The sequence below is a fragment of the Colobus angolensis genome, unplaced genomic scaffold (assembly GCF_000951035.1).
Source record: "Colobus angolensis palliatus isolate OR3802 unplaced genomic scaffold, Cang.pa_1.0 Scaffold40, whole genome shotgun sequence".
Taxonomy (NCBI): Eukaryota; Metazoa; Chordata; class Mammalia; order Primates; family Cercopithecidae; genus Colobus; species Colobus angolensis.
Window position 1 is genome coordinate 5,388,229 of NW_012117377.1, and position 20,895 is coordinate 5,409,123.

The 20,895-nt window shown below is 47.6% G+C and overlaps 1 protein-coding gene across 1 annotated transcript in view; it reads left to right on the forward strand.

Annotated features, from left to right (window-relative positions):
* Nucleotides 1-20,895, forward strand: part of SDCCAG8 (serologically defined colon cancer antigen 8) — a 249,008-nt gene that overhangs the window by 215,090 nt on the left and 13,023 nt on the right. The window lies entirely within an intron of this gene.

A 20,895-nucleotide genomic window follows, 5' to 3' on the forward strand; every position in this document is an offset into this window, starting at 1 on the left:
AAAAAAAAAAAAAAAAATGCAGGTCTCCACTCTGCAGGGACGGGAGTGCCGCTTCCACATGCTGCATTCCAGAATCCTTTCTAGATGCCTTCAAGATTTATACCCTTAAAGGTGGAAACCTGTGGGGCACCTTGTGCCCAGACAGCACTAAATTCCAAGTAATGCATCTCCATTCATGACCTATTGTGCGCAGACCCTCCTGGACACTGCTATTGACCATTGACTGATTGTGTGATCAAAGATTGATGAATCTGGAAGCCCCGGAGGGGTAGCAAAGGCTTTCATTTTTTTGTTTGTCTTTTTAAATCCTGTTCCATGTTCCACTTTGAACTGGATTGAAGTCAGCAGTGAAATCAGGAGTGTGGAAGCTGTGGTACCAGAGGAGAGAACCAGTGAGAGAGACTTGGCTTATGGCAATCAGTCCAGTTCCAATCAGATTAAGGAGACACCAGTGAGGGAGTGAACAGAATGATAGAGAACAACCCAGCTGAGATTCCAGCATCTTTGTCTTCTATCATCAGATACAAGAGGAGAGTTCACAAGAGAAGCCCAGTGGCTTCATTCAGAGAGAGTTGTCTGGTTAAGCACATATGTACACCACAAATCCACATTTGAGTTCCACCGGTTTACATTTCTTCATGCCAGCATCTCATCAGGAACCTCCAAATGTTCTAGCCTCCTTTGCAAATAATTTTGATTTGGAAGCCTTCTCTGGATAGTTCACTTTTACTGAAAGACTATTCTCTTGATAAGAAATTTCTGACAATTTTAGTGATGTCAAATCAGATTCCACATATATAATGACAGCTTTGTTGGTATGTATTCGTGTGTGAAACATTGAAACACATGTCATGTCCTGCCATCTTATAAAGAACACTGCCTTAATTTTTAACTATGCTGTAGGGAGCACCCAGCATTCATACACATGTATGAGTGTGTGTCAACATACACAGGATGATTGAACCATGAACTCTGTAAAGTTTGGTAGCATACACAGAAATTTAGTAAGGAAAGGATTTTTGTGCTACAAAACTTCCTTGTCAAATGCCCAGTAGCTTTAGATGAGTTCCACCCAAGAACATTGTTGTGTGGACAAAAGAGAACAGGATTTTCCAGCCATTGCTACAATAATAGGTTTAGAAGACAGATCTGGGATCGTGTTCCAGCTTTACCACTTACTACCCGTGTGAACTTAGGCAAGATATTGTAGCATCTCCCAGCCTCAGTTTCCCGGTCCATAAAATGAGGATCATAATATTATCAATAATACCTTCTTCAAAGGGTTGATGTTAATATTTTTTTTTTTTTTTTGAGACAGAGTCAGCTCTGTCACCCAGCTGAAGTGCAGTGGTGTGATCTTGGCTCACTGCAACCTCTGCCTCCTGGGTTCAAGCAATTCCCCTGTCTCAGTGCCCCAAGTAGCTGGAACTATAGACGTCCACCACCATGCTCAGCTAATTTTTGTATTTTTAGTAGAGTTGGCATTTCACCATATTGGTCAGGCTGGTCTCGAACTCCTGACTTCAGGTGATCCACCCACATCGGTCTCCCAAAGTCCTGGGATTACAAGAATGAGCCACCGTGCCTGGCCCGATGTTAAGATTTTAAAATGGGGCCAGGTGCAATGGCTCATACCTGTAACTTGGTGCTTTGGGAGACCAAGGTGGGAGGATCACTTGAGCCCAGGGGTCTGAGGCTGCAGTGAGCTGTGATCACGCCAGTGCACTCCAGCCTGCATGACAGAGGAAGACCCTGTCTCTAAAAACATTAATTAATACAAATAAAATGGCTGAAAAAGCATTTAGCACAGTAACTGCACATAGAAAGGGCTCAATACATATTATTTATTGCTTTTGCTATTTTTATTGCTGAATCACAATGACCTCATTCATTAGGTAGAAGAAATACTTCCTACGTAACAGAGCTGGGTGTCAGAGTTGACTGAGCTAATGTATGTGAAAAGCACTTTGTATATACTGTGAAGCACCCTGTGAAAATAATGATTGTATGTTTATTTACTGAGGATCTACTAAGCGCCAGTCACTTTATATACTCTCCAATTCTCACAACAATCTTGTGAGAGACATAGTACTATTTTATATGGCAAATGGGGAAACAGGCTTACAAGGATTTGCTTAGGATCATGCTCAGATTTCGACCCAGATCTGTTTTATTTTAAATTCAAATTTCTCCTTCTACATAGCCACATATCAATGATGATAACCTTGAGAATTGCTAATAATAGTTTCTTGACTTTATTAATGGTTGAATTGGACTCATATTATCTAGTTTAGGCTGATTTGTCATTTTTTTGAGTAGTATAGCATCCACTGCTTGCTTTTTTTGTTAAAATGTATGATTTTGATGAAATGCACTTAATACATCCTCACTCACAAATTGTGTATGTAGCTACCTCCAAAAAATATTTGTACCACTAAGTCCTTGGCTGTGAAGGGAGTTCTGAATAAAAGAACATGCCGGCACAGTCCTAGGCAGTGGCAGTGTGGTTGAAATACACACGCTGTCCTCAAGGTGAACAATTTGAAGGGCGCACTTTTTTGAATGGATAAATTCTGATTTTTATTATAATTTTCAATGCTTTTTCAGTCACTCCTCATGTTTTTACATTTTAGTTACATGAATTTTCATTCATATTGTGGATTACAAGTAAACTGAATTTACAATTTGATGCCCCTGCCTGCATACTAATGATAACTAGCTTATTGCTCACCAGCTCACAGTGATCTGCTCAGATTGGCATATTGGACCCTGGGCATATTCATGAGGTAATGTATCTGCCTGCAAGTGCATGTGTGCATCTGGAACCTAGCGTATTGTAGGGAGATAGGCATGGCCTTTTTGGTTTGGTCCCTTCCTAGCTACAGGGCTTTGTGAAAGTGTTCTTTTTTTTTTTTTTTTATCTTCTAAGCCTCAGTCTCCTCATCTATTAAATTGGAATAATGATACCCATCTCTCAGAGTTTCTTGGCAAGTAAAGGGTGCTTCAGATAACGTGCACCATACTCAAAACATGTAACTTCCCTCTCCACCCTTCTTTGTTACAAAAAACAAACAAGTATAGCAACAGTAGAATATTTGCTTTGCTTTTTCACTGGATCGTAGTTCCACACACATGAAAAACCATGTCTGGTTAACCAACACAAGGTCTAAACAGGTTTACGACGAGATCAGATGCTTCGCCTTTCACCTGCCTGAGATGAAGGCACCAATGAGGCTGTCCCATGTGTGCAGTGCCTTCTGCCCAGATGTGGCACAAGTGCTCCAGCTGCCCCTGACGAGGCTGGGGCCTCAGAATCCCCTTTGCTCTGCCTTTTGGGTTTTTGCCCCTAAAGCATCCTGGCCATCATCGCTCACATGTGCTTACCAGGTTTCCCTTCTAGTTCAGAGGAAACCCCTACTTTTCACCTGTGTCTTTTTGATTCCTGGCCTGATGGAGTCTTTTTCTAATGCCCCCACTTTTCCCAACTGCTCTAGGTTACAAATGGCCAGATTTCAGTCATTAGGAGAGTAGGATTTTTTTTCTTTTCCTTTTTCTTTTCTTTTCTTTTTTTTTTTTTGCAGCCTGTCTCACTGGGGGCTGGATTCCAAGGAAGCAGCCCGTGCACTCACAGGCCAGGAGAGCCAGGATTTCAACGGTGTCAACAATCTTTGCTCATCATACCAAAAAAGCCCTGTGTCAGTGCCGACTCATTAGCATACAGCCGTGCTGTGCTTGCTAACAAAGCAGGCTCTGGGTATCTGCTAGTTTCTCAGCTTGTCTGTCTTCCTTGACCGAAAAGAAGAGAAGAAATAGATTCAGGCAAGGGTGCTGTCCCCCTCCTGTGGCAAGAAAGTATCACAAGGATTCCCAGAGACAGCAAGCTTTGAAGTGATTTTAAAGTCACCATCCTTGGAAGAAAGGAGACTGTCCACCCTTTGTTTTTCTGATCTTCTTTTATAGCATCAACAAGCAAAAAGAAAAATCGCTGTGTTCTCCAGTTAAAAATGATCGAGCCTTGAATGCTTCCTGGCCATCTCTTTCATTGTTGTTGTTGTTAGAGTGCATAAGAAGAAATATCTGTATAGGCAGAGGTACACAAGCATGCTCTCCCCTCGGTCTGTCTCTCTATCCCTCTTTTGTTGGGGGGATGGAGGGAAGAAGAAACGTACAAGCAGATGTGCTGCTAGATCTACAGGCTTCTGCCAACCATATGGCATCTTAAGGAAAGATGGTTGGAGCGTCTGGATTAGCAGAGTCGGGATGGGAAGCCATGTGTCGTGTTGGTACAGGCAGTTGTTTGAGCTCTCTCTAAATGGCTTCAGGAGATTGTGTAATGGAACAAATGGTCCTGCGAGCCCAGGAACAGCCTTGCCGCTGCTGGAGAGGCAATTGGCCCTCGGGCGGGTACTGCTTCCCTTTTTCCCCCAGTATTATGTATTCTTCATTTAATGTTCTTCGAACTCTGAGACTTGACTCGGAACTTTTCAACTTATTACGCTCGTGGGTTCTGTCTGCTCTGTGTCTGCCTGAACTCTACTCTCTCCCTAATCTGGTAATTAATAATGCCCCAGTCCTCGTCTGTGTCCTCTCCCTCGGCCCTCCACAGGGGTCCAGGCTCAGCAGGCCAGCCTTTCGTGCCTCTTGACAAAGGCCTTTTCGGAGGAGCTGCCCTGCTCTTCGGGGTTGGGGAGTGGAGGGAGGATGTATCCCACCCATCAGAATTACCAGAAGCCTCAGGAGATGGAAAATCTTTCACTTCTTAATGAGTAAACTGAGAGCTTTATGTGATCCCAGGTGTTAAGCACATGAGAAATATGTACCGTCACTATTTTGGACCTCATGTGTGGCATTTAAAAAATTATTCTAATTTCATACTAGTGAAAGCATTGAACTATTAGGTCACATGTGCCATTTACTCAGCAATTGGAGACCTCAGGACTCTACTCTCTAATGCATAATTTAAATACTGTATTAATATACTGTAAATTGGAGAATTGAAACACTGTGAGGCTGGCAACACATGGGCAGTATTTCAACTGTGGTCAGGTTCTCAGGCCATTCTTATCTGGGGAGGCTGGAGGTGAAAGCAGCAGTGAGACCTCACAGCTAGAACAGATCTGGTGAGTTTCTTCTCTTAGGAAGGCTCTTTGGACATTTCAGCTGCCTATTAGGGCAAACAGATCTTGTTTTGTTCGTGTTTCAGGGTCATTGCATATGCAGTGCAGTGTCTGTAGCTGCTAAAATAGTTAGGTCTGCCTCCTCCCTGGGATAGATAACAAAGCCTGAGGCTCCAGGTGTATCATACGTTGTGTTTAATGGAAGATAAAATGGCTAGTTGACTCAGTCAAAGAACCCGTCCATTTATCTGACTAAATCATCAAACCAGTTTGAATTAAGTCATCAGTTTGAGTCCCTGAGAGTAGCTGGTCAGTACCTGGTGGGCATTTTTGTTTGGTTGTCTGTTTCTAAGTCCAGGACTGGGGAAAGAGGTTAGTACCTGGTTTGTGCTGTGCACCATGGGGGCAGAGTGCCCTTCTTCCTTTCTCACAGGCAATGACCCCAACTGCTCAGGACCCCAGAAACGGGAGCAGGTAAGAAGTGCAGCATCCAGGTTAAAAATTAATTCACCTATGGCCAGCTGTGTCCAGGTTAAAAATGAATAACCTATGGTCAACTATGTCCAGGTTGAAAATGAGTCACCTATGGTCAACTGTGGGTGATAGGAAGCTGTCATGCCTCTTGCAGCTTCCCTCAAAGGTACTTTGAGCAATGAAAATACATTCTAATTTTTTGCTGTGGAACAATGCAAAGCCTTCCTCAAAAAAAGAAATGAAACCTGGAGAATGTGTGACTGAACTCTAGTAGGAGAAAAGGACACGAGTCTAGAAATCTCAAGTGTCTTCAAACTGTTGTTATTTTTATGGACTTGTGACTCCAGCAAACAACTTTTACTATCTTAAACAAGGTCATCTGAAAATCATTTGAAGATTGTTACCAAATTCCTTCGTAAATATTTTCTACAAGCATAAATGTCAACCAGACATTTCAGATAAGGTACTATTTCTCCTGTGTGAATTCTTTGTATTTAAAATTCATCTCATATACATAGGTTTTAAAACACGTTTTTAAATTTTCAGAGCTCATTTCATGCTGAACATGTTAAGTGCTAGGATATTCTTACTTTGTCTTCCGAGTTTAGGATCTGTGCGGGGGTGGGGGGGGGTATCTGTAGAAAGCATAATTTTGATTGTTATCCACCAATTGGAAGAAATCACTACTTTAATCCCTTTTACCTTCCAAGTGTACATGGTCCCAAATTTGTCAGTCTTAGAATTTCTTGAAACAATGCAATTAAACTGCAACATATTTCCTAACATTCTTAATTAAGACAGTGACTGAAAAATGTAGATTAACAGAAGTTACTGTTTTTATCAACATATTTTCTCTCTCTTTCCCGCCACCATCACATCCCCCTCCCCCCACCCCTTTTTGCTTTAAATGTCTGATGTCAGTTTCATCCACATGTACATTATGCACATGGCACTGAAGAAACAAAGTGAAAAATTCTCTTTTAATTCTGAGCTGCATGCCCAGCGCCACATGCACTGTCTGTTACATGTCGCTTCTTATGAGGTTCATGCTGGGAAGTTTCTTTTTAAAGGCGAAGTGTTTCTGAAGGAAAGAGTTCAGGTTGGGCAGATTGTGTTAGAAAAATCTTACTGTCTCCGAGTGGAATTAATATACTGATTATTCTGTGCAGGCTCAAACTGGCAGCGTGTGCAAAAGTTCAAGAGTGTCTGGGAATTGAAATATGGAGGAGAAAGCGGGAGAGTGAGCAGAGACAAAGAATTGGAAGTAGGGCTCAGAAGTGAAACTAAACGGTAACTTTGTAAGGAGGGGAAGGGAACTCAAGTATGAACAACTGTCATGAAGCAGTACTGACTGAAAATATTTTTATGGATTCAGGAAGCGCCATTTTCCATGGCACTTTTTAGAAGTGCTCTTAAAAATGAGTCTGGTTATTGGAGGAGAGTTGACGGGGGCGGGGGGAGGGGAGCAGAAATACTTTTCTGAGTTCTTAAGGTCCTTGCCAGTTTCAATTCAGTCACATGAGAAGCTTAATCACTAACATAGAAATGTAAACGGGTTGCAATATTTCTTTGACCTGTTAGCCAAGATTTTTTTTTCCTGTTTATTAAAATTTGAGTCCTCCATGATCACTGACAATCAATGATTCATTTGTTTACAAATAAGGAATTAAAAGGTAAGAAAAGCAAATGCAATCACGCAGCACCTTTCCCATTGCGGGGAAATCAACCTTTTTACTCATTGCCTCTCAGGGGAAAGAACTTGGGACGTGAGCATGGAGTTAATGAAGCTTTCACCCATCTCCTCCTCTCAACCGTCATCCCGGTTTAATCCTCTCCTTCTGCCAAAGTCCAGAGGCCCTGCGAGCCCCCGCGGAGTCGCCTGAGCCAGATGCTCCGCACCCAGCCTCCCCAAGTCCCGGCCGGCTGTCCTCCAGGTGCGGGCTCCGGGCCCTCTCGCGCGGCTTCGCTGCTCGGCGGAGCCCGGGCCTAGTATCCAGAGGCGAAGCAGTCGGGAGGTCTGGGTGGGCAGGGAGGCCGAGAGGACGCGCTGAGACCTGGCTGCCTAGGCCACCCTGCCCGGCAAGGGAGAGGGATGTCTCCTGCCTGGAGCGCTCCGCGGTGGCCCGAGAGCAGGTGCTAGCGTGCGGGAGGCGCACGTGGAGCCCTGCGGTCTGTGCCACCTGCAGAGGCACAATTGCCCAGCGTGGGGTGGAAGGCGGGCTGGGAGCTGCCGGGATGCGGCGTGGCAGCGGAGGGCTCGGCTAGATGCGCTCCTCGGACTGGCTGAGTAAGGGAAGAGGCTCATCCTGAGCGTGCACAGCCGCTCCTAACTCCCTCAACGGAGTTTCACTCAACTCCGAGACTGAAGCATTTTATTGGCAGCATTTAGAATGGGGGGAAAATCTACCTTCTGTTTAGCGGTTGCTCTTTTCTGAAGCAGAAAATATCTCTAGGGATGACTTAGTAATAGGGTACCCCATTGCCATGTGGGTCAGGGATTGGGAGAATGTCCGGATCCTGCCAATGCACCTCTGTCAAAGGTGGCATTCAGCCTGGGAGGAGAGGAGCTGGCAGGGCACGTGGCCCCCAGACACGCACAGGCCCTAAGCTCTGTCCTGCAGCCCCTCCCAGACACGCACAGGCCCTAAGCCCTGTCCTGCAGCCCCTCTCCTGTTGTCATTTGCCATCAGGGCAGTTCTCCTGCCACTAATCCTTGCTTCTCCCAACACAACCAAGAGACAGGCATATAGCAGTGAATACTGTCTGGATGATTTAGCATGTCTGGGTGTGGGGTCTTTCTATTGCCTGCAGGGGTTTCCTAGTCTACCCAGCAGGCGCTCACCAGGAGTGGGGGCTGTGACTGGGACCCATGGCCTGTGCTGTGAGGGGTGAGGGGCCACTGTATACTGTCACCGGGAGCAGCCCTGAAGAAGGCCCCTGCTCCCGCTTGCTTCTGGCGGCTCTGCCTCAGGAAATCTTAATGTGGGAAGGATGTGTGTGGGACTCCAGAAGCAACACTAACCCAGTCCTGGGGAGAGGCAAAGCTCTTGCCTCTATCAGACCATCCTTGGAGATCTCTGGGGCCTCTGAGTTGAATCCCAGGCTCTCCCCTGCTTTCGCGAGGACGCAAGGCTTGTGTACATAGAGGGTTTCTGGTTTGAACACCTAGAAGTTGATTGATGACAGAGAGATGGTGCTACACTGGCATATTCCAATCTTGGTATTTGTTGTTTGTCACCTTCCTCAAGGCTTAAGGTGCTTTTTGGGCTAAAATGGGGCATTCTGTGAATGTGTGCTACTTTTGAAAAATAGAGGAAGGAGTGTTGGAAGCCTAGACTGGTTCTCTTGCCACTCCTCAAAAAGCAAAATTTTGCAGCCCAAATATTAAAAATTGACTCCGCGCATTCCTTCTCCCCCACAGTGGCACACAACTGGGCAGGCTCCATCTCGTCTGCTGCTGGAGCCCACTAGAAACGAAATGAGCCCTCCAGCAGGCCTAATCACTCTGATCTGTCATGGACCTTCTAGCTGGAAGAGTTATGCCATCATATTATCCCAACACTCATCACTGTGTGGAGGACCCCCTTTTACTAAATGATTTATTGCTCTTTGCAGAATTCCCTTGGCTGCAGATTTTATTTCTGAGTCACTCTGTTCAGCTCAATTGGTCGCCTTCAGTTACCGTGGCAACCAGCAGATGGGGTTCTTTGACAAGGGTCAGCGGGGAGGCTGCCTTGGTTTAGACAGAAGAGGAGCTAAATAAAAAGCTTTCAGCATTGACAGTTCTGTAGTGGATGGCCAGGAGTTGTTATCAAATTACTTGCATTAAAACCTAATTAAGATGTGTGCCAGTAAGTGAGCTGTAGTGATTGAATCTGGTTACTTAGCTGCTGTGGGCCCAATCTTATTCCATCACACCTCTGTGGCTAGTTTGACTATCCCAAGAATGGTCAAATATGGAGGAAATTGAGGAAGACCTCATCACAGGGTGGAACGGGACATACTCTGGGACCACAACAGGAGGGTTTTAGTCTCTGGGAGCACCAGGAAGACCCCATTCAAACAGAAACTTCCTGAAAACACAGCAGTGTGCCCCCTAAACCCAAGATGGCAATTGAACAGGACCTCCATGCATCTGATAGTTCCATGTCTTCCGTTAAGACTATTGGTAATTTAATTGCAAATAGCATTCAACAAAATAAAACCGGCCTGTAGTCATTCTAGGTTAAAGAAGTCTAAATAGAGACATGCCAACTGAGTATGAAGGATCTTTTCTGGAGTGGGAAGAAAGGAACATTATTGGGCCAGTCAGCAAGATTAGAATCCAATTCAGTAGGTTAGATGAAGCTATTAGATCAATATAAAATTGACCGTAGTTGTTAATATACTGTGGTTCTATAAGAGAATACCTTTATCCTTAGTAAATACACACTGTAGCATATAAGATAAAAGGGCCATGGTGCATGCAGCTTACTGTCAACTGGTTCTGTACACACACACACACACACACACACACACACACACGGAGAGAAGGGAGAGCGTAATAAATCAGATGGGGCAAAACTATTACAATAGGTGAATTTGGATAAAGGGTATGTTGGTATTCTCTAATATTCTTACAACTTTTTATAAGCTTGACATTATTTCCAAATAAACCAGTTTTTAAGGACGACTTTAGGGTGAGGTAGGGTATGGTGTGCATGGCAGTGTGGGTTTTCCTGCTGGTGCTTCTTTATGGCCTTGAGCCACATGCAGCATAGATATTACTCTGCAAAGATTCTGATTTTCAACAATTTCCCTTCCTCTGTCCCATCTCCTTTGCACAGTGGGGCTGTCCTCACCATGACTCTGTTCTTGCTTGAGACAAAGCTGGTTAAGGTAACTCTTGCTTCAGGCAGATGGTCTTCTAGGTTCTTCAAAGTCTAAGATTCATAACGTGTCAACTGCTGTCACTCTTGTTTCATGGTGTCAGGATCCTTTATTCATGCCCAGTCTTCCAAAGGTGTTTCAAACTCAGCCTTGGTTAGATAGCACTTGTATTTTAAGAAGTTTACAAGGTAGTGATACAACAGATCTAATGGACCTAAGATGAAACTCTGCCTCCTTTTTGGTAGAAGCACTGTTTGAAGAAGTTGGTCTTTGACGAGCTTCGGTGACATTGTCAGAGGCTTTAGGGTCCTGTCAGAGGCAGCAGTGCTGGAGCTTGAAGAGCTGAAAGTGTCCCCTTGGTCTGGGCCCATTCACTGGGTACTCACTGGGGGCCTCTGTGGCACTGTGGGCTTCCCAACATGGCCTTCCAAGCTTCTGGCCTTTTTTGCACCCTTCGTGCCAACACCAGTCTGTGGATGAGATCAATTGTGTCTCAAAGTGTGGTTTCCAGAGTACGGTCCTCAAACTGTTACTGGTCTGGGATGAGGCAAGAACTGAAATTGCATCAGAAATTTTCAAAGCAATCAAACACTGCTTCTTCCTTTTTCTTGTACTCCACAAAACCATTAGACTGCAATAGATTGGAAATTTTAGAAGAATTAAAAACAAATCTGGTTCTCCTCACTGAGCTCATTGGAGAAGGCCTGGCCTAGGGATTTCTCTCTTCTGTGGCCCCCAGGCCTCGGAAAAGGAGCTGGTGTGAGCTGCTGCCCGGAAGATTGCCCCACGTGTTCTCTCTCTCAGGGTCCTTGCCTTAAATTCTTATGTTTAACATGGAATAGAAGAACGTCGGGCCTTTCAAAAAAGGATTTTGAGATGCTGCAAAGCTCACTGGATTTGGAGTCAACAGATGTGGGCTCTAGCGCCAGATTTACTACAGACAGGCTGCCTGACCTCGGGCAAGTCACTTCTACTTTCTTGGTTTCACCATAATGGGCTGAACTGAGTGTTCTCTAAGGCGCCTCTCAGCCCTAACATAATATGATTCCTTTGATGAGAAGAGCAGGATTTGATCTCCCCCATCACTTGGGGGCATCCCCAAGGAGCCCCTGTTCTTCCTCTGCAGGCAGCCAAGGCTAATTAGGAATCTGAGAGAATGAGCCAGGAAAGGGGCAGTATAGGACATACGTGCTCTTCATTGAAGGTGGTTACCCCGTCCTGTACTGCACGATCCTCAGGAAGAATTCCTCTATTGAAACCATTAACGGTGAAACCCCGTCTCTACTAAAAATGCAAAAAAATTAGCCGGGTGTGGCAGCGAGCGCTTGTAGTCCCAGCTACTCGGGAGGCTGAGGCAGGAGAATGGCGTGAACCCGGGAGGCGGAGCTTGCAGTGAGCCGAGATCACGCCACTGCACTCCAGCCTGGGAGACAGAGCGAGACTCCGTCTCAAAAGAAAAAAAAAGAAACCATTATCAAATAGGGTAGATTTAGGCAAAGGAAATTTAAACAGTAAACCAGCCATGAAAAGTGCCTTAATGTCACGCCTGTAATCCCAGCACTTTGGGAGGCTGAGGTGGGCGGATCACGAAGTTAAGAGATCAAGACCATCCTGGCCAATGTGGTGAAACCCCATCTCTACTAAAAATACAAAAAAAAAAAAAATATTAGCTGGGCATGGTGGCGTGCGCCTGTAGTCCCAGCTACTTGGGAGGCTGAGGCAGGAGAATCATTTATTTGAACCTGGGAGGCAGAGGTTGCAGTGAGCCGAGATTGTGCCACTGCACTCCAGCCTGGCCACAGAGTGAGACTGTCTCAAAATAAAATAAAATAAAATAAATAGTGCCTTAATGTTCTGAGTGAGAATAATGGGCTAGAGCGTGTTCTGGAAGCCTCAGCACACTGCTTGTTCTCGCTGATAGGACCTCGTTCATGAGATGGAATTATGTAAAATGCCGCAGCAATGGTTAAGTGTTAGAACGAAGTAATACAACTTTACATTAACATGGTTTATTCACTAGAATTAATGACCTAGAGCAGTAATTGCATTTTCAAAACTTCAGCTTGCTGACTAGGTGTATTGCTATGTAAATAGCTAGCGATATTTGAAGACAGGAACACAGTAAAATCTGTAAAGTAATAGGATTGTAGAAATATGGAGCTGGAAGAGAATGTAGTCATCTTCTAGCCCCGAGGCTGGCAAACTTTAAAAGGTCAGGTAATAAATATTGTGGGCTCCATGGCCATATGGTCTCTGTCGCAGCTACTCGGCCGTTATGGTGCAAAAGCAGCCATAGACAAAACGTGAATGAATGGGCATGGCTGAGTTTCAATGAAAGTTTATTTAGGGGCACTGCAAGTTGAATTTCATGCAGTGTTCACATACTATACTCCTTTTGATTTTTAAAAAATCATTTTAAAATGTAAAAATCACTCTCAATTGGCAGATCATACAGAAACAGGCAGTGGCCTCTAGTCTGAAGTTTGTTGACCTCACTTCTAGTTTTCTTCTCTCATTTCACATGTGAGGAAACTGAGATTCAAAGTGATCACAGGATTTACTTAAGTTCTCATGACTGACGCCAGAGTATTTTAGGAGCAGACTAGGAGAGTTTTCATGTAGACAGTTGGTTGTTTTGATGATGAAAATTGAAGCCACACAAAGATTATTCTCCAGAAGAACTCATTTTGTATGTGTGATTAATACTGTGAATTAGAATGTACCAGTAGTTCTCATACTTAAGTATTCATCAGAGTCATCTAGGGGGCCTTACTAAAACGCATGCTGCTGGGCCCCACCCTCAGAGCCGATGGTTTAGAAGGTCTGGAGATCTTATATTCTTAATTTTACAAATGGAGAACCTGAGGTTGAGAGAGACATTCAGTTTTGGGCTTAAGGTAAAATAGCTAGCTTGTGATAGGGTTTTGAACCCATGTCCCCCATTTCCAAGTTCAGCACTCATAGGATTAGGATTAGAGCTACAGGTAATCATCAAGCAGAGAGGCAGGACTGGAGTTTTGTTTAGAGAGATCCTTCTAGTCTAGCTGTTGTGGGGAGTACGGATTACAGGGGACCGTGTGGAAGCACACAACTCTATGAGAAGGCTGTGCAGGAACCTGGCTGTGAAGTGCTGGCAGCTGGACTTCAAGAGTGAAGGTCATGGAATGGATGGGTGGGATGGATGGGTGGATGGATGGATGGATGGATGGATGGATGGGTGGGTGGATGGGTGGGATGGATGGGTGGGTGGGACGGATGGATGGGCGAGATGGATGGATTAGTGGGATGGATGGATCAGTGGGATGGATGGATGGATGGATAGATGGATGGGATGGGTGGATGGATGGATGGATGGATGAGTGGGATGGGTGGATGGATAGGTGGGATGGGTGGATGGATGGATGGGCGGGACGGATGGATGGGCGAGATGGATGGATCCGTGGGATGGATGGATCCGTGGGATGGATGGATCAGTGGGATGGATGGATCGGTGGGATGAATGGATGAGTGGGATGGATGGATGAGTGGGATGGATGGATGGGTGGGATGGATGGATGGATGGGTGGGGTGGGATGGGATGAGATGGGAGAGGTTCAGAAGGCCTAAAGGGCTCATCTATGAAACCAGGAGACTGAGCCGTGGGGATGGTGACTAGGGGTGGTCCCACCCACATGAGAGGGTTACAGAGAGAGGAGCATTGAGAGATGACTCCACTGTGTGTCAGGTGGCGAGTTTGAAGTGGGCTTGGAAATGCAGGGGAGAGGCCCGAGGCTGAGATCAAGTGCTCAGGATCCTTGGCCTCTCCACTTGGAGTCATGAGTGTAGATTTTAAAAATCATGCAGGCAGAACGTTTCCAGTCAGGAGAGTGCTGAGCCCAGCCCTGGGTCACACCAACATTTGAAGGTCTGATGGAGGAGGAAGAGGTGCCTGAGACGATGGGACCAAAGGGGAGTGAGAGACCAGGACAGAGTCTAAGAAGGAGAGTGGTGAGTCACACTGTGGGCCTTGCTCTGTGGCCTTGGTGGCTTAGGTAATCCTGGCTCTGCCTTACCTTGTGTGCGCTTGGGCAAATGATGGCTTCTCTGCACCTTGCTTCTCTCATGCATAAAATGCAGATGATAAATTAATGCGTAGTATTGTTATGAGGATTAAATTAGTTAAGGAACATAAAATGCTTACAATGTGGGCACTTAGTAGATGCCCAGTAAACATTAGAGGAGGCCGCTGGGAGGAGTAGAAAAGTGAGTGCATATTTTACAGTTCATGTATTTGCACCTTTGAAATCCATATGTTGTTTGAAAAATGTTCTTCATTTCCATGAGGAGGAGGCCACTCCCAGGGAAATAGTCTAAGCACTTTGAGAACACTTATCTAAGAGAAAGGACAATGTTTGCTGTAGTCAGAGTGACCACAGGGAGGAGGCTCTGGTCTGAAAACATTTCAGAACAAAAGATTTTACCATTACCACCAAAACCAAAACCAAAACAAAACCCAAAACAACAACAACTAAAACCTTCCACTGTAGTCTGTAGGTAGCTCCCAGGGGGAATTGTCCAGTGAAGCAAAAAACTCTCATTGAAAAACATATACGCGTGAGGATACGGGCCCCTCTGGGGAAGGAAGGGGCTGGCCTGGAGAAGAAATCCATTGGTAGTGGCCCTGTGGGGCTGGTGCTAGGTTCCCAAGTGTTCATTTGGTTATTATACCTCATAACTTATTTATACATTGCATATATTTTGTATGTATCACATACAACATAAAAAAATTTAAATATATGTATTCACTTGCTTTCACAGTATTCATAGCAAATGAGTGTCTGAAGCATAGGACCAGAGCTGGCAGCTTGCACTGCTTCTGTTTTGCATAAGATATTTTCCCCAGCCCACTCAGCTCTATAAAGTTGTTTTGTATTTCACCACTTGCTCCATCTTATCTTGAAGCCTTGCATTTTTTTTTAAATGCTAGTTCTGATCATGCTTGCAGGGTGTGGCTCAGAGGATCGCTGTTGGACCAATGGAGATCTGTCTGGGCCCAGCACACTTACGAGTCCCCTGTGATTTCATCAGCATCTGCCTTTAGAAACCTGGGCGTGTGTGTTCCCATGGTAACTGCTGCCCCGACACGCCCGAAATTCCTGGCGATGCCCTTGTGTGGAAGGGGAGCCCGTGATGCCCATTCTACCCCTGCATGGGGCAGCTGCTTTTCTCCACCAGGGTCCCCAGTCCTGCCCAGGCAGGGGTGGCAGTTGTACATCTGCAGACCCTAAAGGACATGGACCCTGTGCCTGAGACGGCCACACCAGCATGGGTGCGGGCTCCCTCAAGCGTCCTTCCTCGTGGACCTGCAGGCCCTACCCTGTGTTGTAAGGGCCGGGGAGCACAGGGGCTTCCTGGAAGGAGGACTGGCTTCCTGCCCCTGGCGGGGCCTGGCCACAGCTCCCGGGGCTCCATGACAGCACAGTGAAGATACCAGCCACATCCTGGGGGTCCTGGATGCAATCCCTGCCTGTTGCAAAGATGAGATAAAGGCGGGGGAAAAGAAGGGTCTGAATTAGGGGTTGAGCTCTGAAATCTGGCGATTCTGTGTTTCCTGCCGCATGGAGGGTGTGTGTGGTTCGCAGGCCGTGGGGCGCTTCTGGCAGCCGAGGCTGATGCCTAAACAGACTCCGCAGACCCCATGATGGCAAAACCGCCTTGCCCTGTTCATGACTTAATGCCTCCTAGAAGAAAAGGCTAAAACCAAGACACAGAACAAGAAATTGCGCTCTCAGAACGACAGTTGCTCTGAGACCGGAAAGCTGAAAGAGGCTTCCAGGCCCGTGGCGATGGTGATGGGGGTGAAGGTCGCAGGTGGAGGGCACGGGGCGGCGGCTGCGGAGCCCGGGGAGGAGGCGGCAGGTGCCCGGGTCTTCCTCGGAGCGCGCCCCCTGAGCTGGGCGGCTGTCCCTGCCTCCCACCGGCGCCTTGGTCCCCGCAGCAGCTTCCCCGCTGCCTCGTCCCCTTTCTCAGCAAACAGTGGTGCCCGCTACGTGGGGGATCCTGGAGGCTGCTGAGCACCAGCGCCCTCCTCGACCCGCCCCTGCTCCTGCCTCCACTCTTGCCTCGGGGGAGGGTCTCAATTTTCTGCCTAAGGCACCCTCTTCCCTCGGGAAGTCCGCCGTCCTCTGCCGTGAAGATCGCCCCTCTCTCCTCCAGGGCCTCCTCCCCAGCGGCTCCCACCCTCCGCACCCCGTCTTGCGACCTCCCCGTCAGCCCAGCCCCTCACCAGAAGAGCCTCTCTCTTCCAGCCCGTGAAATCTGGCTTCTGCCCCAGCCAGGAGCCTCTGCAGGGCGCTTCGCCACCAGGTGGCATTTCCCACAAACCGGCCACTCCGCCCTGACCCCTCTCCTCCCTGGACCTCCATCTCCCAGTTCTTCTCCCTCCAGGATCCCGCTCTCAGGGTCTTGCCAGATTCCTGTCCACCGCCAGCCCTTGAATGCGGTGGTTCCTAAACCCCTATCCTGGGGCGAGCCCTTCCCTCTCACTGCAGAAGAGCTTCTCAGCCAGGGAGTCTTGTGGGCCAGATATCTGCATTTTTAACAAACTCCCCACACTGACAATCTGTGCCAACCCTTCCCAGGCAAATCTTGCCCCCACGTTCATGGCCTCGCCTCCCAGCAGGTTTGGCCTGCTCAGCTAGAGCTCTAGCTCAGCCCTTCCGAAGCCCCAAGCTGCATAACTGCCTGGTGGGAGCATGTTCCACAGGTACCTCGGACTCGCCCTGACCCCAGAACTTCTCTTCTACTCCAGGCCGGTCCCTCCTGCCATCCTCTGTCTGGTAAATGGCACTGCCATTGCCTGCAGGACAAAGTCCATACTTGTTTTTTGGCTACAGAGTCCAGCGTCACCTCCCTCTGAGCAGCCTGCAGCCTCTGGTCCAGCCACACTGCACAGCTTGCAGTTTCCAGACAGGCAGTGGCCTTTGCACTGCCGTCCCCTGGCCCTGGCCAGAACAGCACCCACTCATCCTTTCCCATCCCAGCTTGCCCGCTGAGTGACTTTGAATGAATAATTCATGTCGCCTGTGCCTCAGTTTCCTCATCCTTAAAGTGGCATAATAATTAGTTCCTGCCTCATGGAATTGTGAGTGCTAAACAGTAAGTCCAGTGCCCGACATAGTAAGTGCTCAGCATATGATGATGATGAGCCACGTCTAAGCAGGCGCAAGCCCTGCCAGGCTTCTCATCTGCAGTGTTGGCCATTTCTCTTCATGCCTCAGTGTCCTGTTTGAGTTGAGCATGTTTCTTTACAAGTGAGTCTCCTCCATTGGCCAGGAACCATCCAAGAGCCAGGAGCATTTGTCATTCTTGATGGACTCCCAGGACCTAAATTAGTACTTGACCCTTAAGAGGTGTTGGCTGGGTGCGGTGGCTTCACTCTGGGAGGCTGAAGTGGACGGATCATGAGGTCGGGAGTTCAAGACCAGCCTGGCCAACATAGTGAAACCCCGTCCCTACTAAAAATACAAAAATTAGACGGGTGTGGTGGCATGCACCTGTTGTCCCAGCTACTTGGGAGACTGAGGCAGGAGAATTGCTCGAACCCGGGAGGCAGAGGTTGCAGTGAGCCAAAATTATGCCACTGTAGTCCAGCCTGGGTGACAGAGCGAGACTCCATCTCAAAAGAAAACAAAAAAAAAACAAAAAAAAGAACAAGGTGTTTACCAAGGGTTGGTTCATTTAGTGAATTAAGTGAGTTAACCACCATTAACAATGGTTAAGGACACCTGGGCAGTGGCTGGATTTGACTCCAGGCTCTACCAATTACTTGTGTGACTTTGTGCAAGTTAATCAACATCTCAGCTTGTTTTCTCATCTGTAAAATGGGGATGATACTAGCATGTACCTCCCAGGACTGTAGTGAACTTTTAATTAAGATAATTATTGAATTTAATAGGTAGTTTATTGATTAATCAATTAAATTTACATAGGTGATTGTGGCGCAGTGACTCAGTAGGTGTTAGCAGTCATCAGAGGTGCTCTTTGAAACTGTGGGTGGATGAAGAGGTGAACTCAGGACCACGAATATGAGAGAGCAGTAACCACCATGGAAAAGAAAAGAGAGCGTATGTGTCCAGGACACCCCGAGCAATCTCTTCTGAATGGCGGCAGTGAGGCGTCCGGTGACAGAGGGGTGGGCTGGTTTCTGCAGGGTTGGCGGCTCTTCCAAAAATAAATAACTTAAAAAAAATCTCCCCCAGCTGTGGTGGCTCACACCTTTAATCCCAGCACTTAGGGAGGCTGAGGTGGGTGGAGCATGAGGTCAGGAGTTCAAGAGCAGCCTGGCCAAGATGGTGAAACCCCGTCTCTACTAAAATACAAAAATTAGCTGGGCACGGTGGCAGGAGCCTATAATCCCAGCTATTTGGGAGACTGAGGCAGGAGAATCGCTTGAACCAGGGCCGCATAGGTTGCAGTAAGCCAAGATCGAGCCACTGTACCCCAGCCTGAGTGACAGAGTGAGACTCCATTAAAAAAAAAAAAAAGTCTCGGGCCGGGTGCGGTGGCTCACGCCTGTACTTTGGGAGGCCGAGGCAGGGGAGTTCAAGACCAGCTTGACCAACATGAAGAAACCCCATCTCTACTAAAAATACAAAATTAGCTGAGCGTGGTGGTGGATTTCTGTAGTCTCAGCTACTGGGGACACTGAGACAGGGGAATTGCTTGAACCCAGGAGGAGGTTGCAGTGAGCCAAGATCGCACCACTATACTCCAGCCTGGGCAACAAGAGCACAACTCTGTCTCCAAAAAAACAACAACAACAACAAAAAACTTTGATAATGAAGGTAGGTAATGATAATATAAGAAGGGACACTAAGACAGGGGAATTGCTTGAACCCAGGAGGAGGTTGCAGTGAGCCAAGATCGCACCACTGTACTCCAGCCTGGGCAACAAGAGCACAACTCTGTCTCCAAAAAAAAAAAAAACAAAGAAAAGAAAAAAATCTCTTTTCCCAATATTTGTAATATAGGGAGTCTTCAGGTTGGTTTAAAAATTGAGTCAATGGGAATCCATCCTCAGCTCTTCGCTGTGAAGGGAGGGCTGCCCCTCCTCAGGGATCTCACTCCTCACAGCAGGGGTGCTTCTGTGGAAACCTGGTCAGCTGGTCCCCTGCTGTCCTGCGGGGCTCACACCCAGGCACTTGATTCAGCGGGTCTGGGTGGTGCCTCCTTCCTCCTCCCCACCCCAGTAATCTCTATAGCTTTCCCAGGGCCCCAGGTTGCAAAGCACTCTGGACTAAGCCTCCTCCAGGTTCTGAGGGCTCCATAGGAGGAAGGTCTAGGCCGGAATTGGGCTAGAACCACCATCGCTGAAGGTGGAGCCAGGGTGGCCTGCCATGCCCAGCGTTTATGCTGTGAGAGCAGCTTTGGCCCTGCCCATTGCCCTGGATGGGCTGCCATCCCTTTTCAGGAGTTCAAAACCACATACTGAACCCATTGGTCCAAAGGACCATCATCCCATTTGATCCTAGCACAGGGCAAGGGACCATATGGACGGTGGCTGCTCGTGGCACCTTCTTGCTATGCAGTCATGTCGTGGTGTCATTTGTCATGTTTCTGTTCCATTATTATTTTCAAGCAAGCAGGAAGCCACGGGGCTACTACCTCAGTTGCTCTTAGCCAGAGGCTCTCTCCACAGGTAGGCCTTCATCGGAGGGGAAAAGCCACCTTAGGGTTCTAGAGCTCAAGGGCTAATGATGCTTTTCACCTGCTGATTTAAATACAGAAGCATCGGATTGTCTGCTTCTCAAGGAAAAGAGCTGTTACCATCTCCGTCTCTTCAACGGGACCCACTCCTGGGCCCTACAGCAGGGCAGGTACTCCGATGAATCGTGGCCGCCTGCCTGTGTCAGAGGGTCGGCCTAGGCAGGTGTCCCAGCCCGCTGGCGTGGGACGTTCTCCTCTCTCCCGGCCACTGGCTGCTAAGGACAGCCCGGGCTCCCGGGGCCGTGCGGGAGAGCTTCTGTGATCTGCCCCAGCCCGGTGGCTTTGAGAGTAGCTCCCAGGAAAGGCTGCCTCAGACCCAGCGTGATGGGGACGGGTAGGGGCGGATGAGGCGTCCCAAAGCAGCTATGGCCTTAGGTATCGCCAGAAGGAAACCTACTTTTCCTCCAAGATCAGAGGAAAGGATGGGGTAGGGTGTTGGAGCATCACCATGTATATATGTCACACACACAGGGAAACACTCCTACTTGGATGGAAGATCTTTGCTGTTCTGTTGAGGCCAGCCTGATCCTGTTGGCAGGGCAGGAAATATGGACGGTGCCCAGGCTTGAAAGAGGCGCCAGGGCGTCCCTGAGTCCTTACACTTGGCCCAGAACTGCGGGCAGCAGGAGGCCCTTGGCGGGGTAGGGAGGGGCGGTGGTGGTGCGGAATTGTGGGCGTGGCCACTCGG